Source organism: Musa acuminata, chromosome BXJ2-1 (genome assembly GCF_036884655.1).
Source record: "Musa acuminata AAA Group cultivar baxijiao chromosome BXJ2-1, Cavendish_Baxijiao_AAA, whole genome shotgun sequence".
Taxonomy (NCBI): Eukaryota; Viridiplantae; Streptophyta; class Magnoliopsida; order Zingiberales; family Musaceae; genus Musa; species Musa acuminata.
The window spans coordinates 14,099,391-14,112,031 of NC_088338.1; the positions used below are offsets into that span (position 1 = coordinate 14,099,391).

Sequence of the window (12,641 nt, forward strand, 5' to 3'; positions counted from 1 at the left end):
CAACATATATCGGCGTTGCAACTAAAGAAAGGGGTGCGAGAAGGTGAATTAACCTTCGTGGCTGCGATGAAGCTAGAGCCACTTGACGAGAAGACCATTCAAGAACCTATTGTGGTGGCGAACGTCCTGAAAGAGTTCAATGACGTTATGCCACCCGAGTTGCCGAAGACTCTTCCACCACGCAGGGGCGTGGATCACAACATCTAGTTGGAGCCAGGAGTGAAGCCTCCAGCGAGACCACCCTACCGCATGCCCCCGCCAGAGTTTGCAGAACTCAGGAAGCAGTTAGGTGAACTGCTAAGTGGTGGTCTCATCCGCAGCTCTAAAGCACCTTTTGGAGCTCCAGTTCTCTTCTAGAAGAAACAAGATGGGAGCCTTCGATTATGCGTCGACTACCGAGCCCTCAACAAAGTGACAGTGAAGAACAAGTATCCCATCCCGCTCATTGCGGACTTGTTCGACCAATTGGGCAAAGCCAAGTATTTCTCAAAACTCGACCTTCGGTCGGGGTATTGGTAGGTGCGCATTGCTGAAGGCGACGAAGCGAAGACTACATGTGTGACCAGGTATGGAGCGTTTGAGTTCTTGGTGATGCCTTTCGGCTTAATCAACGCTCCGGCCACGCTCTGCACTCTCATGAACCAGCTATTCAAGGAGTATTTGGATAAGTTCGTGGTCGTCTACTTGGACGATATGGTCGTCTACAGTCAAACGCTCGAGGAGCACGTCAAACACCTTCGGATAATTTTCAAGGTTCTCAGGGAGAACACTTTGTTCGTGAAAAGGGAGAAATGTTACTTTGCTCAAACTGAGATCTTATTCTTGGGACATCGAATCGGTGATGGCTCCATTCGGATGGATAAGTCGAAGGTGCAAGCGGTTGCGGAATGACGAACTCCAAAGAAGGTGCCAGAGTTGAGATCCTTCTTTGGTTTCGTCAACTATTATCGACGCTTCATAGCGGGATATTCGAAGCGTGCAACCCCACTGACGGAGTTGTTGAAGGAGCAGCCTTGGAAGTGGTCTGACAAATATGAAATAGCATTCCAAGATCTGAAGGCTGCTGTTATGGAAGAACCAGTGCTCAAATTACCAGACTATCAGGAGCCTTTTGAAGTCCATACAGATGCTTCGGACTTCGCTATTGGGGGAGTACTCATGCAGGAGGGTCATCCGGTGGCCCACGAGAGCCGCAAACTCAACGAGACCGAGCGGCGGTATCCAGTGCATGAGAAGGAGATGACAGCGGTGATCCACTGTCTACGAGTTTGGCGACACTATCTCCTCAGATCGCGATTTCTGCTGAGGACGGACAACATCGCTCTGAGCTATTTCCAAACTCAGAAGAAGCTCTCCCCAAAGCAAGCGCGTTGGCAGGACTTCCTTGCTGAATTTGATATGGCAATAGAGTATAAGCCTGGGAAGGCAAATGTCGTGGCCGATGCATTGAGTCGGAAAGTGGAGCGTGTGAATGCCGCACAATTGGAGGGCGGAGGCCAAGCAAGTCAGTTGCACTCCAACTTCCTTTCCAGGATCAGGGATGGACTGTATAGTGACCTCCAGGCAGTTATCCTGATGCAGCTCATCAAAGAAGGCAAGGCACGACGATTTTGGGTCCAGGAGGGACTCGTTTACACAAAAGGGAATAGGGTTTATGTTCCCCGAGTAGACAATTTAAGGCGTGAACTCTTAAAAGAGTGTCACGATTCCCTTTGGGCTGGACACCCAAGCATTCACAGAACGTTGGCTCTCGTGGAGAGGGCCTTCTACTGGCCGAAGATGGGGACTGATGTGGAGGAATATGTTCGAACATGCCTTACTTGCCAACAAGACAAGGTGGAGCAGCGGAAGCCGATGGACTTTTGGAGTCGTTGCCCGTACCAGAAAGGCCGTGGGAGAGCATTTCCTTGGACTTCATATCAAGCTTGCCACTTATAGGGAGACTCGGATCAATACTCGTGGTGGTTGATCAGTTTTTAAAGTATGCAACTTTCGTTGCTGCTCCCCTACACTGTTTAGCAGAGGAGGCGGCCAAGCTGATGATGAAGGATGTGGTGAAGTATTGGGGAGTCCCGCACAATATCATTAGTGATCGAGACGCTCGGTTCCTGGGACGATTCTGGACCGAGCTATTCAAATTGTTGGGGTCAAAGTTATACTTCTCTACAAGCTTCCACCCTCAGACGGATGGCCAGACTGAAAGGATAAACTCGCTCCTGGAGCAATATCTTCGGCACTACATGAGTGCCAACCAACGAGATTGGGTGAAGCTGTTGGACATTGCCCAATTCTCCTACAACTTGCAGCGGAGCTCTGCATCCAACAAGAGCCCCTTCGAGATCATTACCGGACAACAACTATCGACTCCGCACACCATGGCCATTGGGTATACTGGGAGTAGTCCGTCAGCCTACCATTTCGCAAAGGAGTGGCATCGAAATGCAGATATTGCGCGGGCTTACTTGGAGAAGGCGGCAAAAAGGATGAAGAAGTGGGCAGACTTGGCAAGGCGACTGCAAGAGTTCAAAGTTGGCGATTTGGTGTTGGTAAAGCTCCAACCAGCATCACTCCAATTCTTTAGGAACAAAGTCCTCAAAGGATTGGTGCGCAAGTATGAATGGCCTTCCCAATTATCAGCAGGGTAGGCAACATCTCTTACAAGTTGCAGCTGCCGGCGTGGTTCAAAATTCACAACGTTCTTCACGCCAGCAACCTAAAAGCCTACCACTCGGATCCGCAAGATGCTTCCCGAAGTGTTCCAACTCAGCTACCTCCCATCACAGCCTCCTACGAGAAGCGAGTTGAAACCATTCTGGCGGACCGCAAGATAAAGCTACCCAACGGAGCTGAGCAGACAGAGTACTTGGTGAAGTGGCGAAAGCTTCCCCGAACTGAAGCCAGTTGGGAGCCTGAAGACGCCCTACGACATGAAGAAAAGATCATCGACAACTACCAACAAGCGTCGACGAGGGCGTCGATAGTTTAGATGGGGGAGAATGTCACGAACGGTCGTCGCGCACGCGCAACAACTCCGTTCAACGAACCGTTCGTCGCTCTCATCTACATGTACAGTTACTTGGCAGCCTGTTTTGCCTTAGTTTTGAGTCATTTTGCTTGTAAAAATGTAAGTTCGAACAAGCTGCAGCGTTACAAAGCGACCGCTCACCGAACCGAGCAAAACAACCCCAAAACAGCCCAAAACAGCTCAGTTTTCGTGTGCCGCGGGCTGATTTCTGGAATCTGCCTCCGCTCACCAAAACGTCAGCCATCTCAGCCCCTTTGAACCCCCCGAGTGGCACAGGGCTGGATGGGGCTTCGGTATAGTGCCAAGCGTTGAACACTCATTCGCAAGTTCGCACGTTGCCTTGACGGGAACTTGTTGTCGCACCCGGGACTCGGTGAGCAACTGTTTGTGGGCTTGCAGCTGTTCGTTCAACCTTCTAAAGCCCTTGTTTTCCCCCTCTCCCTCTTTTCTCTTGTGCACGCAAGGTGCTCGCTGAATTGCTTGTAAAGCTTCCCCTCTTTTCGCGAGACGTCGGGACTTGTCCGTCGCTCGTTCTTTCGAACTAATCAACTTTCTCTTTTACAGGTCCTTCGGGACCTGCGAGAGGTTACAAGTGGGCTGATCTTTGTGGAGCAATATCGCAAGGGCGAAGCGCGACTTAGGCAACGCAAGCTAAGTTCGCGTCTTGGCCGCAAGGGTGCCTCACGCCTTGGGCAATTCCAGCTAAGGCCGTGACAATATGGGGGTTGTGTACCACCAAGAGGGAATTCCGAGTGCAAATACCATTGAGTCCCATGGGGGACTTGATTATACAAAGGTATGATCGAAGTGGTTAGAGAGTTAGACTGCTCCAAAGCTCATATTCGCTTAAGGGAGTCTGGCAAGTCAGAGGACAAGGCCGAGTAAGCGAAGCGGCTGGAGAGTTGGACTGCTCCAAAGCTCATATTCGTTTAAGGGAGCCTGGCAAGTCAGAGGACAAGGCCGAGTAAGTGGACGTTGCTACCAAGGAAGCTAAGGAGAATAGAATCGACGCAAGCCCTACAACATGATGGCGAAGGCCATACATTAAAGTTGTAGTCTGTCTTTCCATCGATCAAGGGGAATTGCTCGAAGAAAACAGAGGTGAAGCAGGTGGTTGAAATGGGCGAGGAAGCAATGACGAGTCCAGAGGGACCTAGCTACCCAAAACCAAGTATCGGTTAGAATGGAGGTAGACTCAAATGAGTGCCATAGTGTCGCTGAGGCAGATCTACCGATCGCAAAGAAAGGGATGCAGATGTGAGGCGACGGATAGTAAGGCCATGGGCATGGCAACGCCATGGTACCGCAGACGTGGGACTTTCATGGAGTCATCGATCCCTTGCTCTCATGAAGGGAGAGCGCTTGGTCGTGAAAAGGGCTGAGGAGGTGGAGAATGCAGAGATAAACTCCAAGTACCGAGATAAGGCTAAAGGGCAGAGGCCAGGAAACTTCGTAAGAACAGTGTCAACAAGCTTCTCATCAAGATAGTGAAAGTGGAGGATTTCAGGTCGATGCAAGAGTGCTCAACCAAAGAACGAAGTAGACAATACGCGGTGTTATACCTTGGCTCCTCAGAGGAGTAGGCGGCAGAGATGATGGAGAAGACGGTACAATCCCAGAGGCGACCAAAACTATGTCATGTGGGCACTTGTGGGGATTTCGATCAATAGTAACCCATCTTGGACCCTTTGTTGTGTGATCATTTAGAGTTTGTGAAGCCTATGTTTGTAATTTGTATTGGTTATAAAGTGTTTGCTAAAATAGTTGCTTGTGGATCATGAGTGAAACGCTTTCTCTAATTCGTTTTCTCTTTTGTAGGTCCTAAGGGACCATAGGAGGTTTCGGGAAGGCTGACTTTTGCGGACGAATACGCAAGGGTGCCGCACGACTTAGACAAAACCAGCTAAGTTCGTGACAACTAGGTAGAGGTTGTTGGATTTTATTTTTGAGTTGACATCACTATATTTCTCAATAAAGCCTATGGCTACTTTTGATTTATATTTTGATGAATAAATGAGTTATAATAAATATTTATAATTTATGCATATTAATAAATTAATATTTATTTATTTGGCTCTTGTTGTACATATGAAAAGATGTAATCCTATGAAAAAAAGAATCCAGGATGTGACAACTATGATCATATATATTAAGGTGGAGATTCCGGTAAAAACTGAATTCCTTTTCTTCCAAGTAAATTGCTGTTTCTCTTCCTGTCTTACTAATGCTCTTTATGGTTGCATTTGGCTCAGGATTAAGAAGGTTCAACGGGTTGGTTATTGGTTTAACTGCGAAACACTTGAGAGTCTAGAAGGTGTAACTTAACTTGGTCAGATACCAGATTCAGATAATTTTACTTCTTTTTGACTCTGAATTAATGCAATCTAAGACTGGGATATAGGTTTCCGTTGGAAGCAATGGTATATTCTTGGCTATCTGTTTGACTATGATGCTTGATATATTAACCTTTATCCTTATTATCTCAATTATGTGATGGCAGGAATGAAGAAGAGAATGCTGAAAGTACTCCATATATCTGACTTTTTATCTGCGGTCAGAGAAAGGGACCTAGAAAGTCACTTGTCCAAGGGGAAGGTTGGTTTAAGCTTTTTTACTTTATAATTTTCTGTAAAGTGGTCTTCACAGCTCAATTTGTTAGGTTGCTCGTTGTCATCTAGTTGTTGAACTTCGTACATGTGCCTCTTGTAGTTCTGCATGTGACCATGAATACCGATGAAGATATAGACTGTTTTATCAAATTATTTCAATCACTCGATTGTGAAAGGCCACAAATGACAGTGAAAAAGGTATGACTGCTTCACAGTCATAACTGTTAACAGTGAAAAAGATGAGTTCATCAATGTCTCAACTCAACTTGGACATTTACTTAATAATGACCAGCCTCAATTTTTCGAGGCATCAGATCAGTTTAACATAGCAAAAATTAAACTAAATAACAGTATCACCTTCAACTTTTACAACTAACCAACGAACACTGCCAGTTCATAGTCCATTGGACTTAATAATACCTCGGTTGTGGTAATCGGTGAAGGCTACTTGCCATGCCTTAATATTTGTGTTCTCTAAGTCTAATATTCTTCGGTAGATGTTTTTTTGTCCCTTTGGTTATTAGGCTGTGATTCTTGCTGTTCTTCTCTGTTTTGTGGTCCTCAGCAACCTATTCTCCACCATTCTCCTTCTTCATGTATGGTGAGTTGCTCGATTTGGGAAAAGGCAAATCTAAAGAGACACTATTTCCTGTTTCTTTTCAGTCGGTGAGATGACATTCACAAACATTTATATGTAGAAAGTACCTCGGTGTATAAGTACTTGATAGTTAGTTTTTTTTTTTTCTAAATTTGATTTAACTGTTCTCTACTGGTTATGGCCATCTGCTCCTGATCCTATGCAGCATTAATCCTAGTCATGACTTTAGAAGGTTTTGCGGTCTGTGATGATTATGCGGTTGCTATCGTTGATCTTCGAGAAGTTGTTATTGTGGTGATGGCTGTGAATACCTTCGAGGTCACCTTATGAAATTAGGTAAAGAAGAGAACAGTCTAGATCACCTTGTTCTCCAGATAGAAGCCGAGAGAAAGAGCAGACAATAGGCCTCGGTCTGATGGCTATGATAGGTAAATTTGTTCTTTTTTTTTTGCCTAAACCAGGTTGTCAATCTGGCTGGCATTGCTGTTCAATTATCTTGTTCTTTGAGTTTTTAATTCTTACAATCTGTCTACTGCACTTTTGCGTTTTGTGCTTATCATTATTAAAGATTGTAGACTATTTTTAGACTGTAGAAGAAATAGGGAAACTCATGAACGATGTTTTTACTGTGGCTATAAAGAGTTTGTTTTTTTGATCTGTACAGGCAGCTTCTTGATATCATTATCGATGGGATGATGCCAGTCTCCGTAATCACAGAATGAAACTGTTGTTGGAATTTGAAATTTAGAAAGGACAGCTACTTGCGGCCATCTATCGCTTGTCTGTTGGAACGCCGAGCAATGGAGAGGATGCCCGAGGACGACGCTTTGGCCATTGTGGTCGGGTGCCTGCCATGTGGTGCAGACCTTTCCGGTTCCTCCTGTGCCCCATGCTGCGCGTCGTGGTATGGTATCTTCGTACCTCGACGTACCCTTCATCCCATACCCCGCTGCACCAAGCACTGGTTCTGAGGTGGGAGGAGATAGATAGCCCACAGGAAATTAGAGCCAGTGAGAACCGTGTTGGTTGTAAGTTAGGCAGTATGGTGGTACATGATAACTCAGTACTGTTGCACTGTGCAATCTGAAAGTTTTCTTTTTCGCAGAGCGTTCTTGGACATTGAGGCTGGGGTGGCATACGCTAGATGCCACTGTGACTGGCCCTTGTACCTGCAGGACCTCGTGAAGGTTTGGCACAAGCAAAATGGAGTTCGTACCCATCACTTCAGGATTGCAAGACCACAGCAAGGATGAGAAGAGGTACCGTCCTATTACAGTTCTGTGAAATTTTTTTCTCATGCCAAATGCTTTAAAGCATCTCAACCAATGCTTAAGATCAGCTTAAAGCCATGGTCATATACTGATGGACTGGATTCGTCAGTAAATGAGAGAGAAAAAGAGTCCTGTGGCAAGGTATGGAATTCATTGATTCCCGGACAGGAGGAGTCACAGGTGTCTGTTTGAGTTGTGTCCAGGAATGAGGACTGTGGCCGTAATCTGATCAGGACCGAAGGTGTCTTTTAAAAACATTCTAAGATCTTCCTTGAGTTACTATTTGCAATTCAGGCCTAGAATTGAAAGAATCGAGTTGCATATATTGAACTTGGTCCCTAACTTACAAACTTAAACTACTAAAATTCTTTTGAGTCTGATTGAAATTTTATAAACTCTAATTAGTTTGGTTTAAACTCATCGTTATTTGATATTATTAGTATCGTGGAAAATTTGATCCGAACAAATCAAAATAAATAAACAAGAAAAGATTGATTAGTGAAGGTATAAAGATCAGTTGCATATGAATAGGAGATATTCAAATAAAAAGATGGACTAAAAGAATAATTCTATTATATATTAAATATATCAATCTAATTTAGACTCATCATCATTTGGCATATATATATATATATATATATATATATATATATATATATATATATAAGATAAATGATGATGAGATTTGATAAAAAAATAAAATAGTTTATTTTTTAAAACAATTTATGTTATTTTACTAATTTGAAAATTTTTAAAATATCATTTTTAACTGTGTGAAAAAGATTGTTTTATCTTTTCTTTTGTCAGATCCATTGTTGTTATCGCTTCTGATGATCTTATCGACTTAGTTGTTGCATATCTCGCTTGCGAGGGCGGTTTTACAAGCAGCAACGACGAGTTGTTTGGGACGAAAGGGTGGTCATGCAGTGGTTGATAATGATCATTAAAAAAATATTATTTTTAAATTTTTTTAAAATAAAAACGTTCTAGGAAAAGTTTTAAAAATTATAATTTTTTAAAAAAAATTTGCCCAAAGTCTTACGCTAAATAATTGGCATCTTCGTATTCTCATGAACTCGCACGGTATCTGCAGTGGGTGCGTGCACGAGTTTCTTTAGGACGAGAAGCGAGTCAAGTAGTTGGCTGACATGACCCGAGTTGAAGACGCCGAGGCTGGGGAACAACAACCAACGATGTGGTCACCGAAGCCCGAGCCGGAAAGGCATCGTCAGGCGGCCACATGTTCACGTGGTCGTGGTGGGCGCCCGCTCGCTCGCTCGCGCGGCCGAGCGGTCGCAGGGCATCCGACGTTGGTGTCGCCTTCCGCTTGTCGGTTGCGCCTCCTTTTCAGGTTCCTTTTCGTTGGTTTGTGATGATGATTCCACCTTTTCCCTCTCTCTGCCCCATCTATTTTAGCCCTCTGTTGCTAGTTATTTAAGGACAAAGCGAAGTTACTCTCTCTCTCTCTCTCTCTCTCTCTCTCTCTCTCTTCGATAGCTGGAAAGATCGAGAGAGAGAGAGATTGCCGACCTTCACGGAAGCCTCTCAACCTTCTGCCTGCACGAGTCCAAAGGCTGAATAGGCTGCCCATTGCGTGTGTCTGTAGTTTGTACCACTCCCTGCTTTTACTATATCCATACACACACATCAAAGTTGTAGGGGAGATAAAAAAAAAGCCCTCCAGCCCTGGCCTTTTGTGGCCGCTCCTCCGCACCTTCCATGTCTCATCTGTCTCTAACGAGGGATGAAACAAGACAAAAGATTCGAGGGCAAAGAGAGAGGATGCCAGCGTTGGGCGGTGGTATTGAGAGGCTGGTGGCACCAATATTGTGGGCCGGTGTTTCACTGCCCTGGTTTTGTGTATACCGACTTGTGTTCCTCTCAAAGCAAAATGTGCAATCAGCGAATATTTTTTCAAATCAGAAGAAAATTTTAAAGTTTGCAATAATTAAAAACAAAAACAAAATTTTGACACAAAATTAATATACTATGGTAACTCTTTATTTAAAGAAAAAAAATTAACTTTTTTTTTTGTCATGTGAAATGAGTTATACTTAAAAGAAATCCTCTTTAAATATTTTTAAATTTACATTTTTTCTTTCATATCTAACACTCAAATTCTTTCGTTTCATCCTACTTTTTCACCTTATGAGATATTTATAAGAGAACCAAATAGTAAGATTAATTGTTAGAATGTTCGGATCCCAAAAACACTTGTCAACGTGGACAGATACTTTACAAAATAATATTAACATTTAGATTAAAATAAAATAGAGATTAAAATAAAATAAGAGAACTTTACTCTGAATTTGACTCCTCAGTGTCCGTTTAGACGTGGCATGATGATATGATACCCCTTTAAATTAGTATAAGGTTATCTTAACATTATGCTATTTATATTTATTTGATTTTATTAAAAACGTTATCATCTAAGCAATCATTCATTAGTCATCCGTCGTGTGATAGATACTACTTTAAACTTCTCATGATGGCCCTATCACCATTATATGGTACTGTTCGTAAGACTGATTTCGTTGACATGATCCAGCAACCCAGCATGGCTAATGATTGCAGGTTCAGAACTCAATAGTTCTTCATCAATCAACAAGAGGCAGCGGTAGAAGTTTTCAAGAGGCAGTGGTCATCCATCTTACTCATGTACGTGTACTCAAGCGTAGATAAAGCTAAGACTTTAAATGGGACCACCCTGTGATTTGTACACCGATGTCGTACCCTTAGCCAAGCCTTTACACCTGGTGGTGATGTTGCCAACCTTGGGGAATAAGCCCTGGCCACAGTCCTCTCCGACCGGTGTCTGTCAGACACAACACAAATGCTGTGGTTGTCTTCAGAATATTTTTATTATCATGATGATGATAACATATGTGTTATGATATGCCTGATAAATGATAGCTGAAAAAATTATCATCATAGTAAATAAATATATGTATATATATATATATATATATATTGATGAGGATAGTAATTATGATAAGACTCGATTGACTTCAGATGACACCTCACGCAACAACACCTGGTCAATGCAGACCAGAAGGTCGACCGAGGCGCATTAACATCCTACCAAAGCTCAATTCTTCACGTCACCCCAACACAAAGTCAGACGCTACCAGCCTGCCCCCTGCAAGCGGGCAGCTCAAGAAGCAGTAAGCTTCCCTATAAATACCCTCTCGTTCATCAGAAAGAGGGAGGGAGAGACAGACACACAAAAATACTTCTTCATCTGAAACCCCCTCCATATCTGCTAACTTGATCGTTGGAGGGGTCGGGCCGAGCACCTCGGCCCGACCTTTGAGCAGGTGTGAAGCTGAAGGTCCCCTCCGGACACGCAGGCGAGGAGTTCTTGCCCGGAGGAGACGGCTACACCGTCCCGATCGGACACCGCACCCAACCGCCTCAGCGGGCTCGAGGAACGCCCCAGGGAGATCCCCGTCGTCCAGACCCGAACCGAGCCGCGTCGGCCCCGAGGCCACAGCTCAAAGTTGTTTCCCACAACAAATTGGCGCTAGAAGGAGGGCCCGGAATGTCGGGTGACCACCTGAGCGGCTCAGATGAGCCCACAGCTGAGAGGTCACACCCGACCGAAGCCTCGGGGGAACCTCCCCCGCACGGAGACCATCGTGACGAACACCCCGCCACGACCTCCGAACGATATTGGCGAATATTCAATGACCCGGGCTTGCCGCCGCCCGACGGCGCCTTAGCCGACTCAACGTCCGTGTCGTCCGAGGCCTTTCAGGACCTCGCTCTTCAAGTCTGAGCCCTGATGGAAATGGTGCAAACCATTATCTCGCTCATTTCTCATCCGGCGCACCCGCTTGCGATCGAACCACTACGACAACGCAAGGCACCCGTTCGGGCCCACATGACGCTTCCGGAGCCCCCCACTCCGCCTCGGATCCGACCAGCCCCACTCGGGATCCAGTGATGGCAAACCCGAGTGGCCGCCCGGAACCCGAGGCACTCTCTTCGGACTCCCTGCGGGCCTAGTTGTGCTTCATCAGCTAGCGACTCGACGAGGTGCAGAAAGAGGTTCGCATGTCCAAGGGAGAGCTCGGGGAGGACGCACACCAAGGGTCTCCCTTCACGCTCGAGATACGGGATCTAATAGTCCCCCCGGACTTCCAGCTCCCCTCTCTGGACACTTACGATGGCTCCGCCGACCCGACGGACCACGTAGCCGCTTTTCGCGCCCAAATGGCGCTATACGGAACCTCTGATGCCCTAATGTGCAGAGCGTTTCCTACCACTCTGAGAGGGTCGGCCCATGCGTGGTATGGCGGCTTGAAGACCGGAACGATTGCTTCCTTCGACCAGCTCGCCAATGACTTCGAGCTCCACTTCGTAGTCTATGCACGGCCAAGGCCCTTCACGACATTGCTCCTCGGACTCAAACAAAGGGAGGACAAGCCCCTCTCACATTTTGTGGATCGCTTTGCCACGTAAATCCGGGGTTTGCCGGACACTCACCCTTCTCTATTGGTGCAGGCGTTTATAATAGGCCTGCGACCTTCCAGATTCCTCTGGTCCCTCGTGGAGCGACCCCCCACCATGGTGCCAGAGATGCTCCAGCGGGCTAACCAGTGCATCGCGACGGAGGCTTGGGCGGCCGTAAGGAGAAGGGACAGCTTTCGGCAGCGGGCTCCATATAAGGGGTCAAGCACCTGCGACGGCTATCCAATGTAGTCCTTGTGAAAAGAAATTTAGGCCTTGCCTCAGTCTCTTCCGAGCGAAGGTTCAGTATCTACTTGACTACCTCCCGGCTCGCGGTTAGCCCCAGCCTAAATCTTTCTAAATCTACACGGCTCGGCCGAAGTCTGCCGAGTCCACCTCAGCATGGCCTGCCCGCTTGAGCCGTGTCCCTCGGTCGTAGACTGACCGAGTTCTGCCTCAGGACGACCTGCCCGCCTGAGTCGTGTCCTTCGGCCTTTGCCATATCCCTCGGCTGCAGACTGCCGAGCCCCCCTCAGGGCGGCCTGTTGCCCGAGACCACGCCTGCGCGGTCTGCCCGCCTGCGTCGTGCTACTCGGCCGCATGAGGCCAGAGAGACCACGCCTGCGCGGTCTGCCCGCCTGAGTCGTGTCCTTCGGCCTTTGCCATATCCCTCGACCGTAAACTGC

The 12,641-nt window shown here is 46.3% G+C and overlaps 1 long non-coding RNA gene across 9 annotated transcripts in view; it reads left to right on the forward strand.

Annotated features, from left to right (window-relative positions):
* LOC135598999 (uncharacterized) overlaps positions 1-7,868 on the forward strand; it is a 33,994-nt gene extending 26,126 nt beyond the window's left edge. For 2 of the 9 annotated variants that reach the window (XR_010481777.1, XR_010481779.1), the window contains exons 2-5: positions 4,844-4,947; positions 5,278-5,445; positions 5,526-6,660; positions 6,897-7,867. This is a non-coding gene — a long non-coding RNA (uncharacterized LOC135598999). Of the gene's footprint in view, positions 1-4,843; positions 4,954-5,277; positions 5,446-5,525; positions 6,661-6,896 lie in introns of all 9 variants that reach the window. The other 7 variants (XR_010481785.1, XR_010481780.1, XR_010481783.1 and 4 more) reach the window with 7 other exon arrangements.
* Positions 7,869-12,641: the final 4,773 nt, after the last annotated feature.